Raw genomic sequence first — 22457 nt, 5'->3', positions numbered from 1 at the left:
CCATGATGGACATGCAGAAGGCAGTGGGAACAGCTCTCTACCATCTAGCTGAAAAACGAAGAACTGTACACAAAAGTGACTCAACACCTAGGGGCAGACCCTTAGACATGGGAACCAGGGTAGAGGCCACCAAGGGTTTGAAAGGAGCCCTGACAGGGAGAAAGCACCTCTCAAGATGAAGCTAGTTCTAGGTAGGAGAAGAGATAGAGAGTTGGATTTCTCCTGGCGTGTGAACAATTATCTCTCCCAGCTCCCATACTCCTGCATGCAGAACTCTGCAAGCACTCAGACAGTGTCTCCTGGTGCCAGGGACTGCTCGAAGCCTCAGACCGCAGAGCTGGGGGTTTCCTGTAAGCCTTCTTCCCTTCCCTCAGCTGACCAACCACCCAGACATTTAAACAGGCTGCTTCCACAGGGATTAGGGTACCTAACTGTCCTGTGAAGGCTGGCTTCAGAGGAAGTTTCCCTGGGGAAGGGATAGAAATCAACTTTTTTTTTTCCTTCTATTGTCACCTTTCCCCCAAATAGTCTCACTCCTACAATGACAATGATAATCAAGTCTCATTTCTAATGTCCTGTAACAGTTTCAAAGCCCATCCAATTTAGGCTTACGAAATCCCTGTAGGTTGGGTGGGGCTGGCATTGCTAGCCACTTCGCACAACCTGAAGCCCAGGGAGGCTGAACCAGTTCCTGAAGCTTAAACAGTAAGTCAGGATGGATCTGAATCCAGAAGAAAGGCAGCTAGGCACTCAGTTGCTGCCTTAAAATAGACAACAAAAACAAACCACAAACAATAGAAAGAAATACACTTGACAGCATGGCTCTGTACACACACACACACACACACACACACACACACACACACACACACACACACACACACGGTTTGAGAAATAAACTCTCCCAAGCAATGCTTACCTTTATGCTTGTCATGTATGCTGGTATTTTCTCTCTATTTCATTTCTTTTATACACAGGTCTTAGACTATTAGATTGATTTCTGTCCCACAAGCAAGTCAGTTTGGAAACTATCCAATCCTATACCCACACTGCCTGTCTTTTCTGGAGCCTCCTGGAAAGGCAAAGGAAGGCAGAGTGGGGTGTCTACAGCCAGCTGCGGGATAGAAGGGGAGCTGTCAGTGAAGTCCAGCCTCAGCAGCCCCAGGAGTCTTCTGCAGGAGAACCTAGCAAGAGCCGGCTCTGACTCTGTCTAGCTAAGCTCTACCCTCAAACCTCAACTAGCTGTACTCCTACAGCTCAGCGTGGCAGTGCATGGACAACCCTGCACCAGGACAAGCTCTCCCTCTCTCGATTCCTGCAGAAAACCCTCCCAGCTCATCTAGAAAATCCCCAGCTGGAGGCTACCCATTCCCGAGCTGAGGCAGAATCATGTGAACTCCAATCTGGTGTCAGGCTGGGTGGTTGCCGAGGAACCGCCCGCCAGCAGGAGGATGAGGGTGGCAGCGTGGATTCCTCCACACACCCTCCATCCTTTAGGCTTGCCACGCTCCAGGTGGAGACAGGAGCAGCCTCACTGCAAACACTCAGACTTGAATTAAGACTGGTGCCCCGGACTGGGGGCTCAGAAAGAACTGGGCACCCTAATTCTAGCTATCACCACCTCAGGTACATGCTAGACACCAAGAGACACAGAACACTGAACCTCTTTTCTGGAGTTTTCTTTTCACTGGAGCCCCTCAGGTCTGCACTGTGGTTGCTGACTTAGGGCCAAGAGAGGTAAGGACAAACTAGTAACTGGTAAGACAGGAAAACTGACTGCACTCCTAGCCTCAAATCCTTCCTCCCTTCCTCCCAGCAACTAACACCTCGGTTAGTGGGTCTCAGCCCTGGCCACATTTGTCAGAAAACACTTCAGAACACTTCAGAGTCTATTTAAATACACACACACACACACACACACACACACACACACACACACACACACACACACACACGAATGAACGGCCCTAACCCAGCCTAATTAAATTGTTCAAGCATCACACAGAGCAGGGGTACGAGAGTCAAAGCTTTGGGCAGGATAGGGATGGCCCTGAGCGTCAACCAAGTAGAGGACCCCACCCGTGAACTCTTCCTGCTCCTGGGAGCCCTCATGAAACCTTCCTGTGTTCATTTATCCACTGTAGTACACAGGTCAAGTTGTAGAAAGTTCTCCAGTCCAGCCCCACAGTTACAAGTGAGGAAACTTGGGGCCCTGAGGACCAGAGGTCTGGACAGAGCCTAACCATAAAGGATGACTGAGCCCTAATGCTGTTGTCAGGGACCGAGACAGAGACCCTCCAAAGCAGGGTCCTTGGAAACCCATCACATACCACAGTGCCCAGGGGACACAACATCACTGTGATGTTTGGGACCTGACTTCTTCAGGGATCAAACAGCTATAGGGTAGTGTTAGCTGAGGATCTTTCTGAGAAATGCCAGCCCATAACAGGCCCTTTTCAACTGTCACCTACGTCACTTGCTAGTTGGAGGTCTTATGTTACAGAGAGGGCTGCCACTTGTTCTGGGGTGGCCATCTGCTAGAGTCAGATGTTATGCCTGAGGTCTAAAGTGTACTTGTCTTTCCATGATATCACATGAGGGAGGGGAGAGTATAAGACTGCCTGACTGCCCAGGGTCACAGAGAGCACCTCTGGCCCTCCCTTACACCTCTGGCACCCACACCATTACCTCCACACCTTCGGGAGCCAGTAATAGCACTGTGAACTCCCTCCAGACTCTCAGGGACCAGAAAAATGCCCTAGACCTCTGTTAGCAAATGCACAGATCTTCATCTGGAATAGGCACCCCCAGCAAACCCATCGTGCCTCGAGCATATTGATGGAGGGATAGGAGGATGGGGTTGAATGGGACCAGGCCTGCCACCTGCTGAGCTTTTACTCCCTCCTTCCCCTCCTCCTTGGGTTTAAAGACAGTCTCCCAGCCCCCCCCCACCCCTGCTGTAGTTTTTATTTATTTATTTTGGGATTGTTTTTTGTTTGTTTGTTTGGTTGGTTTTTGTTTTGTTTTGTTTGTTTTTTTGTTTTTGTTTTTGTTTTTGCTTTTTGAGACAGGGTTTCTCTGTAGCTTTGGAGCCTGTCCTGGAACTCACTCTGTAGACCAGCCTGGCCTCGAATTCACAGAGCTCCACCTGCATCTACCTCCCGAGTCTTGAGGTTAAAGGTTTGTGCAACCACTGCCTGGTAAGACATAGTTTCTTACTTAACTCGGGTGACCTGAAACTTAACTACATAGCCCAGGCTGGCCTTGAACTCATGATCCTGCTGCCTAAGCCATGGACATGCTGGGATCACAGATATGCATCACTACATCTCTCCACTACACCCCTGGCCATGTCACAGTGACTGCACTTGTGAAGGACCAAGGACCCCGCTGGACTGAGCCCTGGCTGTCTCCATCGTGCCACAGCATAAACACCTGCTTCTGATATCTGTCCCTAAAGACTTGTCAACCTTCCTCAGCTGCTGTGGGAGCTGTTGGCTGCCCTGTGTTTCCATGCAGAAGTCTGCTCGGAGACAGGGTTCTAGACCACCGCCTTGAGTTATCTACCATCTCCCCAGAAATCTAGGCAGCATGGGAGGCAACTTAAATAACCCCTGAGGTCTACATGTGTGGTCTCCAGCACATAGGAGTAACCGTATGGCCACTCATATGCCAGCACAAGATGGAGGGTAGGAGCATCGGCTCTGACTCAGACCCGGAAGGCAGGTTGAGCACTTCTCCTTCCTGCAACTTTGAGAATCATATATGCTACTAACTTCATGAAGCTCCAAGATGATGAGACTCAGTAAAGTGGCTGGTGTTTAGTAGGTCCTGAAAAAGAGTCAGTGAGATGATGATGATTGATGCTTGATGATATTGAGTCTGGATTTAGAATGTCCCCTCTCACCATCTGATGACCCAAATCAATGCAGAAACTGGGCAGATCAACTTGGGAAATGGTGATGGAGCACTGTCTATTTCCATCAGGGTGCTGAAAGACTCAAATTACTCCACTGATTTGAAGCTAATCCGGGTGGAGGGGCTGGGGGGCTCCCCACGGGTTCTGGCAATGTAAGCAATGCCTGTAATTAGCCATCTGCAGTTTACTACAGGGAGCCTTTTCTGGATGGTGTCTTCAGTAGCTGTGTATTAGGTAGCACATGCTTATAGCCAAGGAGACTCTTATAGCCAAGAAGACTCTGCATATGTCACCTAGATTCCCAGGGGTGCTATGGGTTCCACAGGGGTCAGATGTGGATTAAAGATGGCTCTGAAGATTAAGCCTCTTCACTTCCCAATGTGTGCAGCACCAACACCTTCTTGAGGGTCTGGAAGAACCTGCAGCACCTCGATATCTACAGTAGCCACTGAGGATGCAGCTATCAACCAATGCCTGCTCCGTTTTTAAGTTTAAAAACGATACTGTGTGCATGCATGGGCACATTACCACAGTGCATGTGGATGTCAGGACAACTTTGTGGGGTGATTTTCTTCTTTGTTCTAGAGACTGAACTCTGTCACCAGACTTGCCCAGCAAGTACCTTCCTGCTGAGACAGTGTCTCTCTGCATAACTCTGACTGTCTTGGAACTCATCATGTAGATTAGACTGGCCTTGAACTCACAGATATCTGCCTGCCTCTGCCTCCCAAGTGCTGGGATTAAAGGTGGGCATCACAACGCTCAATTCTGTTTTAATTCTTGTATCGACTCTATGCTACAGGGCCATCCCTGCTTTATAGATGACAGAAATTCGACTCAGACAGAAACCAGTTTGCTCAGGGCTACATAGCTGGTAAGCACATGAGCTAGGATTTGAACACGGGCATTTGACTCCACATGAAGCTTTAGACCAGGGCTTCCCTGGTCCCATTGCTACTAAAGCAGAATGCCACAGAGTTGCTTACAAACAATACAAATCCTCATCTTACAGTTCTAGGGGTCCAACGTCTGATGTGGATTTTACTAGATTAAAATCAATCTGCCCCCAAGCTGTATTCCTTTTGAGGGGGAGCTCAAAGGGGTCACCTCATCTTTTTCAGATTCTAGAAGCTTCTAGAATGCCTAAGCTGTGGACATCTTTCCATTTCTAGAACTTGCAGTGGTGGAATGAACCCTCTTCACCTTGCATGACTATCTGTTGTTCCTGTCAGCATGTCTTCTCTCTCTGCTCCCTTTTTCACTTTCAGGGACACTTGTGAAAAACTAGCAACCTCTCTTCCTTCTGCCTGTGACCTTAAGTCTCAGCAAAGGCAATGCTGTCACAGGCCCTGGGGTGAGGAACTAGACATCCTGGGTTGAGGAAAAGAAGACAGAGACCAGATATTGCCCACCCCAATCTGGACAAGGTCTAAAGCCACATGACCAATTCATCAATGTGTGTATGTGATGGAGCCTTTGGGTGGCAGTGAGTTGTGCCCCAACAGCCAAGCATGGGCAACAGAATTCTGGAGAGCAAAGAGGAAGGAGCCTCAGTCTCTTATCATCCTGTCCTATGTAAATCAGCCCTTTCCCGAGCTCTGTTCCTCTTCCCCAAATGCCCTGTACCCATTATCAACAAGTTCTTCTTCCCGGTCTTGAAGGCCACCCTGTTTCCCAGGCATTCAAAAGCACCACTGTTGACCTTGAGGACACCTATATCAGTAACCCCTGGGTGCCTATTGAATGTAGATTCCAGGCCCTGCCCTGGACTCACAGACTCAGAATCTCATAAGGGCCTGGAGAGACACCCCATGTTTGGGAGCACTTGCTGTGCAATTGTGAGGAGCTGAGTTTGAATTCTAGAACCCATGCAACAAGGCAAGCGTCTTGTTGGGCATGATGGCACACACCTTTAATCCCAGAGCTTGGGAGGTGCATAAAAATGGATCTCTGTGAATCTGAGGCCACCAGTATAACACTGAATTCCAGGAAGTCTGAACTACATAATGAGGACTTGTCTCAAACAACAACAAACAAGCAAAAACCATATGAACCTAACAACCCTGGGCTCTCAGAGATAGCTCAGGGGTTAAGATCAATGACTTCCAGAGAACCCAGGTTCAATTCCTACAACCATCTGCAACTCCATTGCCAGCGGATCTGACACCCTTTTCTGGCCTCCAAGAGCACCAGGCATATACAACTGGTACACTCACATACATTTGGGCAAACAACCATACCCATAAAATAAAAACAGATAAATATTTTTAAATGAAAAAAGAAACAGTAACAATGACAGCGGAAGCTGGGTATCCACAGATATCTGTGCAAGAAAAATAATAGGGTCCATTTTCAAAACAAAAGTACCTTGAGGCCCAGCAACGAATGGACAGAAAGCTTTGATCCCTGCTAATGCCAGCAAGCCTAGCTATCCCCACACAAACTAGACATTTAGAGTAGAAAATTACCAGCAGCCAGGCTTTCCTCATGACCTGCAGAGGTCATGTCCCAGAAAAGCATAAATAAATAAATAAATAAATAAATAAATAAACAGATAAGCAGAATGTAAAAATGTCATGATAAGCCCACTCAGGACCTTCACTGAGAAATGGGCAAACATAAGTGGCAGATGACGTTTGACTCTACCCCCACCTCCACTGCCCCAATTGCTCAGCCACTGAGGACAATAAGGAAGGGATGTTCTCTGCCCTGGATTGGTATATTGGCCACTTACTTCTTTGGGTTGGTGCCCAGGCTTGTAAGGTTGTAACATAAACTGCCTCACTTCCAATAATCCGGTCACCAGGGCTTATTATGAGCATGGATCCAGTGTTTGCTCCTCACAACCTGGAAGTCCAAATCCGGGCCTGTCCTGGCCTCTGGACACACACACGCATGCATGCACACACGTGCACACACAGACACACAATCTTTAAAGGATGGGCTCTGTTCCGGCAATCTGGATGGTCATGACACATAGGTTTCCTGGTGGAGCTTCGATACCACCTTCTCTGTGCAGCCTTTCCCGAGTCCAGAGGGCAAACCAATTTCCCCTCCACTTCTACACCATCCATTCTGCCGCCCTCTGGGACTGCCTTGTCCTTCCCTGGCTGACCTGTGACTCTAAAGGTGAGTCTGTTCTCTCATTATGACAGTGAGAGCTGGGCCAAGGACCTCACATAGAAAGAGGCGTGGCAGGGCGTTCCACTGACAGGTGAGTCAAACTGAGGGTACACAAGATGGGTACTTTCATGCCTATGCCCAAGGAAGGCGCTGGACTTCTCACAGGTTGTCACCCTGTGGGGAAGACACGATCATCGCAGCTCTGCCATCCTAGTGAGACCGAGGGTCACACAGCTGGCAAGTGACGGTGCCGGATTCATGCCGAAGCCCAAGGTTAATATATTTTAATGACTGCCAGTGTCATTCATAGGACTGTGCGTGATGACTTGTGGATGTCCGAATTCTCCTTCGTTTCATGTGTGCTGCCAGGCATTGACACAACTCCTTGCATGCTGTGCCTCTGACCTCTACCTGAGCTCTATTCTCAGCCCCCCACCTCACCCTTGAAGGAGGAGTATCCTGTCCACTTTGTCTCCCACCACGGAAGATGTATACTAAGTGACTCCACAAGCATTTCTTCTGCAGCTCGTCTGAAGCCTGGTGTGGCTGAAAGCAGTCAGAAGATAACTGGGGGAGACAGGCAGGACATGGCATGGAGAACAGGAAGAGGGCGAGTTTTTATTCTAAAGGTGTGTGTGGGGGGTTGGCTCTGGGTGAATGAGTCACCACAGAAGCCTGTAGCCCAGCCAGAGACTTCAAGCCAGGAGGGGCTGTGGTCTGAGGAGGTGAAAGCTGTCTGAGCATCCTTCTTGCTTCAGGCCAGAGTAACCCCAGGCCTTTAGGTTGCCATGGTAACCCAGTCTGCTGCACCCTCCCCCTACACTTCCTGCCTACCCACCCTGAGAGCTCTATGCCATCAATTAACAATCCAATAATGTCTGACAAGAGTCACCCAAGCACAGGCTGCAGGCCTCCTGAAAGCAAACAGATTTCTCCTGGGAACTGGGAAGCATAAAGATGCTCATTGCACTTTACCTATGGCCACCTGCTAAATTTTTTTCCCCCAATCTAGGTTACTCTTTCACTGTCTCCTTCCTCTTGATTTTGAAGGCATGAGGTTGCCAGAGGTGAGGACTGATGCTTTAGAGACTTCCTGAGAAACATTCTGAGAAAACCACCACACAGGAGGACGCTTACTCCCTCCACCCTGACTCAAGACCACAGACACTAAGTTGTGTGTCACTGCTGGTCCTCACCTGGAAGAGACCCTTCATCTTTGTACAAGATGAACTAACTCACAGCACCCGGAAGAAAGGGAGGGAGGTTGAAGATCTGACTCAGATGGTAGAAACCTTACCTGGCACAGAAACATCCTGAGTTCAGTCCGTAGCCCTGACTAAAACTAAGCATGGCATCCTAGCACTGGAGAGGCATAAACAAGAGGGTCAGAAGCCCAAGGTTCTCACCAGTTTCACAGCTAGTTTGAGACTTGTTGTGGAATAGTATTTTAACTAGGCAGAGATGTGTTGCATTTGTTTATGCTGTGGAATATTTATGTGAAGGTGTGTTTACATTTGTTTCTGCCGCCTTTGTTAAATACTAAAAATGTGTTAGATTTGTTTGTGCCGAATTTAATTATGGAAAGATGAGTGGCATTTGTTTCACCTTGCCTGTCAAAGGCACCTGAGTGAGCTAACAAAAAGTTGAATGTCAAATAGCTAGGCAGGAGAGGGATAGGCAGGGCTGGTTGGCAGAGAGTATAAATAGGAGAAATCTAGGGTCAAGGAAAAAAAAGGGAAAAAGGAGAAAGATGAAGGAGGAGTAAGAGGGACACACCTGGGGCCAGAAGCCAGGCAGCCACCAGCCAGACATAGAGACAGACAGAAAGGAAGAGGGGGAGGGAGGGAGGAAAGAAGGAAGAAAGGAAAGAAGGAAGGAAGCAAACAAGCAAGCCCTGAGGCAAAACATAGATAAAGAGAAACATATTAAAGTAAGAGCTAAGGTAAGGCTGGGTATTCATAACTAATATAAAGTCTCTGTGTCGTGATTTGGGAGCTGGGTGGTGGCCCAAAAAGAAAAAGTCTGGTAGAAAAAAAAACCAGCCTGGGTTATATCAGACCTTGGAAAGACAGAGGAGAGTGGGGGTGGGGAAGCAGGAGGAGAAGAGAAGGGATGGCTCTAGGATGGCTGCAACTTATTTAGTACTTCTCTTGCCGGACATAGGAGACCCTCTAGGTCCTGGGGGGGCTCTGATAGCCTGACCAATAGAGCAATGCTGTCTCAACCTCTGGGTTCAGCCTAAGGCGACAGACAGCTCCCACTTCCTATCTCTGGGGATAGCTATTCATTGAAATGTAAGGGCTAAACTGGAGGGAGCTCACCAACCAAGACAAGGGTGGCAGCCCCAGATGAACCCCCAGTTGACAGCTGGGACCAACTCCTGTTCTACCAGTGTATGATCCAATTGCAGGTGGGCCACCCAGCTGACAGAGATCCCCCAGTGCCTCTGAGCCCTTCCTAAATTTCCGTCTTTTGAGCAACATAAACAAGTGTGCTGAGCCCACATCTTTTTTGGTCGGTTTCCCTTGTTTCTCTAATTTACTGTATTTTGATCACGTTCACTTCCACCCTTCCCCCTCTCGCTGACTCCTCACAGATCCACCCCATCCACCATATCTCCCCAAGCTTCTTATCATCATCTTTTAATAACCAGATTGAATTCAATATGCTACCCATATACTTTTAGGTGTGGGGCCACCCATTGAGCCAGCGTAGTTAACCTACTATGGGTCACACCCCTATAGAAGTCCTCCCATCTATGGTCCCTAGCTGAGCTCAAGTGTTTAAAGTGCTTTGCTCTGCAGGCAGTGGTGGCACACACCTCCAATCCCAGCACTCAGGAGGCAAAGGCAGGCGAATCTCTGTGAGTTCGAGGCCAGGCTGGTCTACAGAGTGAGGTCCAGGACAGCCAGGGCTATTTCACAGAGAAACCTTGTCTTGAAAAAACAACAACAATAATAATGTCCTTTGTTCTGCTGCAGTGGCTATCGGCTCCCAAATCACTTTAGGGTCTACAGAGTACTGGGTTCATTTGCATGTGTGGGGGGGGTGAGGAGGGGGAAGGCATTCTCAAAATTGGTATCTACACTTTGGAGGCCAGAGCTTGTGTGGTCTCATCACAACACTAGAAAGTGAACTCTAGTGACAGGTCCCTTTCTCAGAGGGTCCCACTGAAGCTTGAAATGAGGGTGTTGTGGACTGGAAATGTGCATTGCATGCATGCAACCCTCTGGAGAGCAGGCAGGAAAGAAAGGGTAAAGAATAAAGAGGAGGAGGAAGAGCCCAAAACTAACTAACAGAAGAGGTTGTTCTGAATAAAGCCATGAAGTTCTGGAACTGGGCAGACAACTCAAGACAGTCCACATACAGCCTGCTCCTCCCGCATTGCGCACTGAGCTGGGAATTTCCCCTCTCCTTGGACACTCACTCACCTCTGTACTGAGAGGTGGAGGCAGGAGGAATGAAGCAAGTCATAGCTTTGTCTGTTGTCTCAGGTTTATGTCATTTCAAACGACCCTCAGATGGGAGGGCAATCGCCTGCCCCATGTCACCTCATTAAACTCTGGGGTTCATCCATCCATCCACAAGTATCTCCTTCCCCTTTCACAGCAAGACATGCCCAAAGCCATTCGGGCACACTGGCACGAAGACAGTGTCCTTTTGACCCAGTGCTGAGCCCCAGAAGGCTTGCTTCCCTTAGCGTTTGCTTTGCTTTTGTTCACCCATCCCTTCATCCAGACACAGGACCTGGGACACAGCTTTCTCTCTGAGTTGTTTGATTCCCAAAGGGGATTTAGGGGTTCGGCCCAGCAAGAGCTGGTACTGCTCCCGATGACTAGCGGTGGGCCAGCTTTCCCCTCCCTGAGTGGAAGGCGAGGACATGGGAACTGTTTGGGTCTCAGTGTCTGAGGTGTGACCAGATCCTGCCGGAAGAAGGGACACATAGATTCGGGGAAAGGACCCCATTGTAAGTGTTGGGTCACCAGGGCTGGGGAAATGAAGGGTTAAAGGTCTCGCACTTTTTTTTGCGGGTGAAGAAATTATCAGGTGGCCACGGAGCCAGCCGCGGGGGTGGCTGCTATACCCGGTGGCGACCGCATAAGGAGACACCCAACCTAGGAGAGGACCGGGAGGCGCCAGCGCTCCGGGGCAGACACCACCCGGTCACAGTCAGGTCTGCGGGTCCACCGCACAAACCCGATGCTGTTTGGGGGTGTGCCCACCTCTGCCGTGCACACGCGTCTGCGCGCGCGGTCGCACCCGCATCTGTCTCCCGGTAGCGGTTGCACGCCCGATCCCAAGGTGTGCGCCTGGAGCAGGACCCATACCCAGCCGCAGATCCCCCCCTTCCCCCCCAACACGCGCTTCTGCCGACCCTGGCATGCCAGCAACCTGGGACCGTGGCAAAAAGAAGGAGCTTGGCTCGCGGGGACACGTACCTGTGCGGCGACAGTCTGGGACGTGGGCCTGCTGTCCTCCTGCGCGGTGCACGAGCCGCCGGGGGAGGCTGGGGACTCCTGCAGGCAGGCAGGTCTCTTTCTCCTGGCCAGCCTGGGCCACGTTGTGCGAGATTCCTCCGGCTCCCAACCCCCGTCAGGCACAGCCAGACCTGCCGGCCCACGCCCTGCAGTTCACACTGACCGCAGGCCACAGGCGAGGCGCCTGCTAGAAGGGCCGAGGTGGCCAGAGCGCGCGCCGGGCCCGGAGGTGCAGCATCCCCCGCCCCCGCTAGCATCCTGACCTAGAGACTAGCTCTGCGGAGGAAGCCTGAAGGACTAGGGAACTTCTTTGGCCACAGGCACTGCCAGGGGCACAGAAACGCAACACCGGAAGCTGGGAGAAAGGTGGACAAGAGTAACCTTTCTATGTTCATCTTCGGTCTCCAACATCAGTAGCACATTAGTGGCCACTCAGTAAATGTGAGTGTCACAGATCTGAGCCTCTCTGTAAGTGCCTTGAGCCTCCTGGATCCCCAGACCCCGCTGCTCCTAGACTGAACAGGGGTGGCCCAGGACTTCACGAATGACTTCTTCTGTTTTTACAGAGACATAAAGAAAAACTTAATGCCCTTGCCCCTACATGCTTCCAAATAACACTTTAACAAAAGCCACAGCTTGCATGGCCATAAGCACTTAAACATGTTGATTTGATTAACTCTAGGATACGCTACTACTATTTTGCCATTTATATTGGGGGAGATATTGAAGCACCCAGAGGTCAAATAATTTGTCCAAGGCCACACAGCTGTCTCATGAAGACTTTGGGATTCAAATCTGCATCCCACCCTATGCCACCGTATGTGGTTCCTAGCTCTCTCGAAATTTCGCAATTGCGTATCTAACTTCTAGACAGACTAACCAGAGGGCCCTGGGGATTATCTGCCTGTCTGTCATCCTTACCCTACCGCCTCCATCAGTGCTAGGTCACAGATGCATGCCCAGCTTTTTTCATGAGTGCTAGGGGTCCAAATTCATATCCTCGAGCTTGCAGGGCAGGCACCGCCCCAACCCATTTTGCTTTTTATTTGTTTTGTTTAAAATTGCCACTCTGAATATAGTTAAGAGTTTGGGTTTGAAAGCCAGAACGTCTGCGTTTAAATTCCAGCCTTTTTTACAGGCAGGGTGACCTTTTAGTCACCTTGTCACCATTTCCCTGTCTGTAAAATGGAGACACTACTAAGAGTGGGACTGTCGTGTTGCATGAATTAAACCCAGTTGATGTCTTCTCTACTTAAGGCTCAGCACAGTCAGGGACAGTCAATGGATGTCAGTGGCTGTTATGTCTTTGATGTTTTCCTGTATCCCTAGAGCTCATGCCTGAGTTTTCATTGTAATTGGTTTTATTCTCGCCATCTCACAGATCAAAACACTGAGGTTCTGTGCACTGCCTAAGTTCACTCCATTTCCAAGTGACTCAGCCAGGACTCTAAGGGAGTTTGGACCCTAAAACTGCTTCACTCAATATTTATGCTCCACCTCTGCCTCCCTCCCTCCCTCCCACCCTCCCAGAAGAAAGAGGGCTGTTCTGAAGCCCACTGTGCAGATCATTGCCCTTCTGACCCTCTGACTGTGGCAAAAGTTTACTATAAAATGAACCCCATATTGCTGTCATGTCCCACAGTTCCTGTAGTGTGGTGGATAACTATGTCATAACCTCTGGTTGGAGACCTCTGATTCAGGGTAGCTGGACTTAGTAGTCCTGTCTCTATCCCACAATATGTTTGCAGATACCCAAACAATATCCTGTGCCTCTTGCTGCCTAAGTGCTCTGTGTTGCTGGGAATTGAACCCAGGGCCTCATACATGCTAAACAAGCACTCTACCCCTCAGCTACACCCCTAGCTCCTAAATGCCCTTGAATTAAGCTTCCTGTTAATTTGTACCTCATCTTGTGGAAATAGGAGGATGGCTCTTGCCCCCCCATTTCTCAGAGCAGCAGAACTGGTGGTAGAGATACAGATGGAACAATTCTGGCTTTCCTTTCCATAAGAAAATTCTAGATTTGAAAAGGTGAGCTGGGCATGGTGGCACATGGGCATGCCTTTAATCCCAGCACTCGGCGGCAGAGGCAGGTGGATCTTTTGTGAGTTCAAGGCCAGCCTGGTCAACAAAGGGAGTTCCAGGCCATCCAGGGCTGTTACACAGAGAAACCCTATCTCAAGCCCCTTCCCCCCACTCACAAAGGCAAATAGACTCATTCCCCTGCCCACTCTGCTGTCTTTTGGCCAGGCTTTGCTGGGGTTCTTGGGGGTCCAGGTGACCAGTCTTTGGCAGGGGAGGTGGAATTTGTTGTACTGAAGATGAAACCTGGCAACATTCTTACAAACAACACACAGCTCACTGAGTTACAAGGAAGTATGTGTCATCCTCCAGGAGCTTCCTGGGCCTGGAATGATGATTTGGAGTAAGCTGCTAACAACCATCTTACATGCTCACAGAAATCCCTTCCCACATGGGCAGGTTTCCAGAGACAAGGCTGAAAGTTCTCTGCCCTGGCAGGTACTGTTTGCTCCAGGTCTTCTCCAGTCTCCTGGGGTCTGGGGTTTTCTTGTTTCTATGTTTTGTCTTGGCATTTTACCCGAAGACAGTCTTTGTGATGAGCACGACAATGGGTTCATTGTAGTTTTCAGTATCAAACTCGGGGTGATGCTCTGCAGAGGTCCAGAAAATGGCAGGCATCCTGTGTGCATCTCCTCTTCCCAGCCACACCCACTCCCCACCCATTTCTTGGAGGACTGACTGAGTCCTGGGTCCCTGCATTTAGCCAATGGGAGGAGAATGGGGATTCAAGGGATTCAGTCCCTCTGTCATGTGGGTTGGCTTTAGGTTGGCTGCCTCCTCTTGCTGAAGGTTCAGTTCCAGTGAGCTTCCCTTCTCTACTTTCCTCCCACAGGCCTCTGGAGAGCCCCTGGTCCCCAGATATGCTCGTTCCATGTGACTACCCCTTGGGCCAGTTTTCTGGACCCTGCCCCTCAGGCCTCTGCTTCCCACTGGGACTGGGACTAGTAGAAAAGCAGTAGACACACACACACACACACACACACACACACACACACACACACACACACACACACACAGAGGACAGAATGGGGAGTTAAGAATGAGCAAAGATTAAAAATCACTGTTTTCCCCAGCTTGCTCTTGCAACGCGCATAGCTGGCCAGCCTCAGAGTAAATTTCTCTTCATTCTCCAGGCAGAGGATCGGGCAGTTACCCGCGCCCCAGTCCCCAGCGCCAGCTCATCTCTGTACCTGCTTAGCCCCATGCCCCCCATCACTGCCTGCCCTGCACTTCCTGTCACCTCGGAACATGTCCTAGGCAGAGCTGATCATGCAAGTGATACAGATAGACAACTTTCCTTCTCAGAAATGCCTGCCCTTGCTGAGTCAAGCACCTTCTAGAATAGTCTGGGCGGCAGGAAGCTGGTTGCTCTGTGAATGATCATTTCTGGCATTAACCACACACCAGCAGGCTGGGGCCTGAGCTGATTCATCAGATGGCCTGGGCAAGCAGAGTACCTACCACATGGCTGTTTCTGCTCCTCCCTAGATAATCTCAGAAGGCTGTGACTAATGGGGACATCTGAAGACAGGAGATACTAGGGCTGGGGCTGGTGTGTGTGTGTGTGTGTGTGTGTGTGTGTGAGAGAGAGAGAGAGAGAGAGAGAGAGAGAGAGAGAGAGAGTGTTGGGGGGGGTGGTCAGTTCAAGTCCAGGTAGAATAAGAGCACATGTCTCAACCTGTGGTTCATGACCCCCTATGGGGGTCACATAGCAGATATCCTGCATATCAGATGTTTACATTAAGATTCATAACTAGCAAAATTACAGTTACGAAGTAGCAATGAAAACAACTTTATGGTTGGGGGTCACTACAATATAAGAAACTGCATTAAAGAGCCATAGCATTAGGAAGGTTGAGAATCACTGCTCTAGCGGGCTGATCTTGGGACTCCAAGGGGAGCAGGTTTGCTCAGGTTGAGTTCCTTGAGAAGGAGAAATGCACGGAACTTTAGCAAATCTGATGCTGTGAAAAGTAGGCAGTTGCCCTGGGGCTCAGTTTCCTCTCTAAAATGGGTTTAATATAAAGATCAACCTAAGTGCCACACCAAATCCAGTAGATTCTGTGTGACAAGTTCCACAGACTGAGGCAATAACTTCAAAAGAAGGAGGTCTCCTGGAAATGGTTGTGGAACTCTCAGCCAGAGAAAAATATTGGGCTGTGATTCTTGTGGCAATTTCTGTTTGTTCTGCTATTCCTTTTTTTCACATTAATGAAATGTTCCTAAAAGCCTATGCTGACATTTTAAACAAAAGAAATAGATAAGAAACCATCCCCTGAGAAGGGGTTACTAGCCATGACCTCATCTCAGGAAAAAAAAAAAAAAAACAAAACAGTGCTATCCAAATCATTCACGTAAATACAAATAGCAAAAACTTTCCCAACAATAAAATTTCATATGGCTGTTCATGTGTCATCGAAAGTGGGCTTAAGCATCTGGTAACAAAAGCTTTTAATAAGAAAGGGTTAAAATACTTAAAATAGCTCAATACTTCAAAAACTCACAAGAACTAGGTAATAGATGTTAAACAATAACTGACCATAAAATATATTAATTTAAGAAATATGTGGTTAGCCTTGGATGATCCCATGTTAGTCAAGGATGGTCCTATGTTTTGACTAATCAAGGACAATTTTATGTTTTGATTAACCCTGGATGATTCTATGTTCTGGATTTCTGTGTCACTGTGCCAAGTAACAATAATGTCATATGTTTGGGTTTGTTTAACAAAAACATCCCCTGAGAAAATACCTCTATAAAAAAAAAACAAAACAACAACAACAACAAAAAAAAACAAAAAAAAAACAAAAAAAAACCTTGTTTGAGAACTGCAAAATACACTCAGATTCAAACTGCCTTTGTGTTTGTTTCTGTTTGTCACCGCCGAATCCCCACCTATTCTTGGAGAACCCTCATCCCAGGGACTCCCATACCCGGCTGGGGTGGTCCATGGCACCTAAGAATCTAATATAAGGGAACCATCCTCACTTCTGATTGGCATAGACACCAGGAGACTAACTGAGTGTGCTGGTGCAGGCCTGTGATCCCAGCTATTCTAGAGGATGAGGTGGGAGAGGTGCCAGTCTGAGGTCCTTCTAGAAATTTCAAAGCCAGCTTAAGCAACATATCGAGACTCTGTCTCATAACAAAAACAAGAGTTGGGGATGATGTAGCTCGGTGATACTTGACCAGTATGCACCAAGTTCTGGGTTCTATTCCCAGTCCAGGAAGGAAGGAAGGAAGGAAGGAACTAAATTTACAAGAGTGTAAAGAGAGCAGGTGAGGCAGAGAAGGCACAAAGGGGGCTTTGCTGGCTGAAGTTTTGTGAGTCAGGATGGGGCTGCTCAGCTGGCACAAGCAGCAGCCACCTTGGTTCTTATGGGGCATGCAGCCAGCCCTGACTTCTCCACTGGTGCTCTGTGACCCTAAATATCCCTCTGACTCTCCAATTTCTTATTTGTAAAATGGCATTGCTAACAATACCTCACAGGGCTGCAGCAAATGAGTTAATGAGTTAACTCTTAGAACTATGCCTGGCTTTAGCAAGTGCTCCATGAAGGTTAGGCCATCCCTTCTCAGCCCAGCATCCACGGGAGGCGGATCTGCTCTGCTTTGGCTCAACGTGCAAGGCTTCTTTGTGGCAAGGAGCTGGGTAGATGGAGACTGATGTTTTTGTGTTTGTTTTCTTTCTAGATAGAAGAGTTGCCTCCTCTTGGGTCTTAGCATTTTGGAGTATGTGAGGAAGGAGGACGACAAAGCACCCTTAGAGAGAGCCATTGGGACTTGGCATGGTGATACACACATGTAATCACAACACTCAAAGTTTGAAGAAAAGAATCAAGAGTTGAAAGTCAGGCTGCATAGTGAGGCCCTGTGTCAACAAACAAACCAACAAACAAATGGGCTGGGGCTACAGCTCAGTAGTAGAATACTGACCCAGTTTGCACCAGGACCTGAGTTCAATCCAAAGCACCACAAGAAAACCAATCAATAATCAATCAATAAAAACATCTACTGGAAGCCTCCCTCAAGTCTTCCGGGACCATGATTTAGGTGCCTATCATGGGGGGTGGGTACTATGGAAAAGAGAAGATGGGGGAGAACTAACCTAGACCAGGGTCAGTCAGAAATCCCAGTGAGAATTCTCCCTCTGAATACAGTCAGCTTTAGCCCTTGCTTGGTCTGGGCCCAGGGTATGGAAGCTGCAATAGTACCAGAGGGGTTGTGTCACCTCAAAGTCAGAAAGGGGTGCTCTAGAGTCCAGCTCTGCTACCTGCCATCATCCCAGGGTGCCATGCTGTAACCATCCAATGTCAGCTACTGTTAACACAACCCTACCACAGAGGTTCCAGAGACAGCTCCCCAAAGATGTCTATGTCCTCATCTCTGGAGCCTGTGAATATGTCATCTTACATGGCAAAAGGGACATGGTGAGTGTGATTAAACTGGAGATCTTGGGATAGGAAGGTTATCTGGATTATCTTAGGGGGTCTCATGGAACAGCAAGAATAGAAGGGGGGACACAGGACCTGCCAGCCACTGGACACTTTGAAGGAGGGAAGAGGAATGAGGCAAAAAAAAAAAAAAAATGCAGGCCGCTTCTAGATGAAAAAGGCTACTAAATGGTCCTCCTGGAAGAGCCTTCACAAAGGACTCCACCCTGGGAGCTGTTGGATCTGACCTTCAAAATTCTGAGATTACAAATCTGTGCTGTTCTGAGGCTCTGCATTTGTGGTCATTTGTCATAACAGTGACCGGAAATGAGTACAGCCACCAAGTCCCTGCACAGCAGTCACCTTGAAGGATGGAGAATATGGAAGGAGACTCCACAGCATTTAGTGAGCACTTGTGGCTCAATAAACACATCCATCATCTCCTCTGTTTAGTTCCACAATCTAGGCCGTGGAGCCAAATGCCTCTGCTTGGGTATGACCCAGAGATGGAACCTTCCAGGACAGGAGAGCTCAGTTTCTAGAAAAACCAGGCTCTCATTAGGTTTTTCTTTGGGGCTTCTGAAGGATGGAAGGGTGGGTTTGGATGAGGAGCAGGAAAAGGGCAGAGAGAAAGACAGAAGGACATCGCTGGAATGGGACCAAGAGAACAGCTATTCATTTGCCTGTGTCTCCCACACCCCAGGGAGGGGCTCCTGGATAGTGATGGGAACAAGGAGATATCTTTCATGGTATATGGAGTAGCAAGTGAACATCACCACAAGAAAGCATGGTGGGGTTACAGAGGGAGAGGTGGAGTCTCTTAATGGGTGCAGGTCAGGTGACTTCCTGGAAGAAGCGCCCCCCCCAACCCCCGCCCCAGCTGCTGCCAACAGGATGAAGTGACATGAAGGTGCCGATTGGAAGCATTTAGTGATTTCTGTTGGGATTCTCTATCCAGTTCTCTTAATTTGTCTAATTATGCTGAGGAGGAGGTCTCTGCTGGACGCAAGCATGCTCTGCATGCCGCTGGAGTTCTTTGCTGTAGTGTTAAGGGCCAGCCTTAGGCTGGTCTGCAGATAGCAGGTGCAAGACTTAAGAGCTCTCTGCTCGGCTTTCCCTTGTTTTCATTTGTTGTCTAACTACTTTCGTGTGTGTTAGGATACCGATTTTCCTTTTCTATTTAGAGCAAGGACCTCTCTTGATTCCTCCCCACAGGGTTAGTTGACAGGGATGAGCTCCCTTCACCTCCCGACAGAGCTCAGCTCAGCAGTAGGAATGAATGAATGGGAGGATGAATGAAGGAAGGGGAGGAATGAAACTCAACAAATAACCCTTTGCCCTTCCCTTCTCTTTCCTCCCTTGCCCACCCTGCATTCCCCTCCCTCTGCCATGCCACTGATGGTACCCCGTCTCCTGTCCTACACACTACAACTAGGAAGGTCAGGCCATGCTCAAGTAGCCTGGGCAGGGATTTCCGAGACTTGCTCCCCGAGAGAGCCCAGGCCAGGGGACCTCTCTGATCTGCCGACCCCACACTGCATGGCAGGCAGGTCTCATCAAAGCGGATCTGAGAATGACAGCTATCTCCCAGCCCTTCTCCTCTCCAACCCCGCCCCTAGGCCTTTATTCCTGAGCCTGGAATTTGAATTTTCCGGGCTGCCAGAGGATCCGGGACCAGCATTGATGAAGGTCAGCCAGCCGTCTTCCCCTAGTGCCCGCAGCCGTGCTTTTCTAGCGGGTGTTATCTCCCGGCTGTACCCACCCGTGAGCCGTGGAGCCACTCACCTCTCTGGTGGGTGCGGATAGCAAGCAACTCGCAGGGCGGGGGCGGGGCGCGGGTCCGATGGAGGTTTGGCACCCATCCCGCACCGACCCGACCCCGGTGAGAGCGGGCCCCAGGCTGACACAGGGAGGCGCTGCCAGCTCTCTCCGAACAGCCTGGGGAGGGGTGCAGTCTTCAGGGGCGTTGGAGATGGAGGGACTCAAATTCCTTTCCCCAGTCCTTTTGAGGTACTTGGGGGCGGGGAGCTGAACAGGTGGCTGATTTCTCCTGGCTAGACAGACTGACTAGGATAAGGCAGACTCACTGGGATGGGTCACCAGGCTGAGCCCAGCCATCTTCCTCTCCCTCCTTGTCCAGGCACTAGGTGACGACAGTGCAGATCCTTGTCCCCCAGCTCTGGCTGACTACAGGCTATCTGCTGCCAGGCAGAGCCTCAGCGCCAAGCTGACTTTCTGCTGTGCTCCCTGGAGAAGGGGAAAGGGCGTGGGTGGGGATGGGCCCTGGGTCAGTCAGCCTGACACAGGTTCTCAAACCTGGGCTCCCTGGGCTGAGCGTCTGTGTTTGGAATGACTTGCCCGGTCCTCTGCGTCACCTGTATCACTAGATACTGAGTTGGTTTCCCCTTTGTTGCTCTCCTGCTTCTTGGCCAGTCTTAAGTCTGGAAGGACAAGGAAGCAAGCCACTAAAAGAGCGGTCGGTCTTTTGTTTTGGCCATTTCTTACTGATCTTATGCCCCTCCCCTCCCTAACCCACTCCTACTGGCTCCTAAGAGCAGAACAGTGAATTGTGCAAACCAGTTGCTAAAGGTGGCCATTACCAGGAGAGGGAGGGAAACTGTGGTCAGGATGTAAAATAAATGAATAAATTTAATTAATAAAAACATGGCCATTATCAAAGATGAACTTACGTCAAATTACAATTAAACAACATAATGAAAACAAAGATCACAAAAAACTCAAAATTCATCCTTCTGCATTATTTTACTACTTCTGCACCTTCAAGGTTTACACATATTTTATCTGTATTTGGGTTTTACAGTGTGTGTGTGTGTGTGTGTGTGTGTGTGTGTGTAGGGGGCTATTGCACACCTTTTTTCCTGACCCATGTTCTATTACACAAGGCAGGCAGCTTGATATCAGCAGAGTATTTACACCACAGAAATGGGCATGCCGCATTCATGGCTGGATTTGTAGGTGGCTTTTTGATTTTGAGACAAGGTTTCACTGAGTAGTTCATGGTGGCCTGGCATCCAAGATCCTCTCTCATCTCGGCTTCTTGAATGGTGGATTTAACCGGCATGGTCTGTGCTACCATGACGGTTCAACACCTGTTTTCCAGTCTCTGACTTAACAGTGGGGACACTGTTAGCACTATAAAGGCATGGCTTGGGTGAATACCGTGGTGGTCTTACCTCCACTTTAAGTAAAGCCAGCCATATCGGAGACGACCACCTCTCCTGAATAGCACACGTGGAGCAGCTCTCCATGCAGCATTCAAACTTTGGGTTAGCAGGTCACTCACACCGTCAATGAAATCGGATGTGAGTCTTTGACTTGCTACCCCTTTGTCTTACAGTGTCAGCCTACATTCACTTTGGGACTCCCACCACCTGTCAGCCATGCACAGGCTGACATCAATACATAAGCGTGGCAACCATGAATGAGAACACTCTGTGACAGTCAGTTGGCTGCTGCATGGACTTTGATAAAATTTTATTATTTGTAAATATCACACATTGTTGACATCTGCAAGGTATCCGCCAGGATGCTCTCCAATGTTTGTTCTGTTCCAATGTTCTCTCTACAGCTCCTTGTCCCAAATCTCTCTGTAGGCCTCACCTCATGTGAGGTGCCATGCCATGTACATGAAGACTTCTGTCACTTGGGTACTTTCCAGACACCTAAAGATTTCATCAGTGTAGAGGTGGGGCATGGGACCCAGAGGGAGTTGGTATTGGGACATATTCCTTAACCACTGGACCCACAGTGTTGCTATAGGACCATCACCACTTGGGATTGGATGCTGACTCAAAGTTTGAGTTGAAACCATCTGAGGGAAAGAACATGGAGAAAGCCAAGAGAATGTCAAACATCTGGGCGTGCTCAGTGAAAAGGGAGACGGCTGGCCAGCTTTGGTGCTTGCGGCAGATGGAAGTTAGGTTCTAGGCACTCTAGGGACATCTCAGTCATGTGAGTGCGGATCTAAAATTCCAAAGGAGGTGGGGGCTGAGGATGTCAGCTCTGAGCCTTCTGGGAATGGCCTGTAATTAGAATTGTGGATGTGTAAGAGCTTGTCAGGGCGTGAGGGGTGATGAGAAGCCTAGGTGTGCAGGACTCGGTCTCAAGAGTGCAGGGTGTGGTTACTACAGAGACCCACGGAGGGTAGTGTTTCAAAGGGAAGATCACCTGGGGTGAATGCACCAGAGTGACCAGACTGCCTTTGGATTTAGTGCCGTTAGTGACCTTAATAGCAGCCTTTAAGTTAGACAGAGCTAGAGTGGGCTGGAGACAAAGTGATATAGAGAGACCAGACCCTTACCCAGCGCTGGAGGGTAAGGCCTGGGATGAAAGAGCTAGCCAAGGGCAGGGAAAGGGTCTAGCATGATCTCTAAATATAGCTGAGAGAAGGCTCAAGACCAA

The sequence above is a fragment of the Cricetulus griseus genome, chromosome 5 (genome assembly GCF_003668045.3).
Source record: "Cricetulus griseus strain 17A/GY chromosome 5, alternate assembly CriGri-PICRH-1.0, whole genome shotgun sequence".
Classification (NCBI taxonomy): domain Eukaryota; kingdom Metazoa; phylum Chordata; class Mammalia; order Rodentia; family Cricetidae; genus Cricetulus; species Cricetulus griseus.
Note: the sequence above shows the minus strand (reverse complement) of the source record.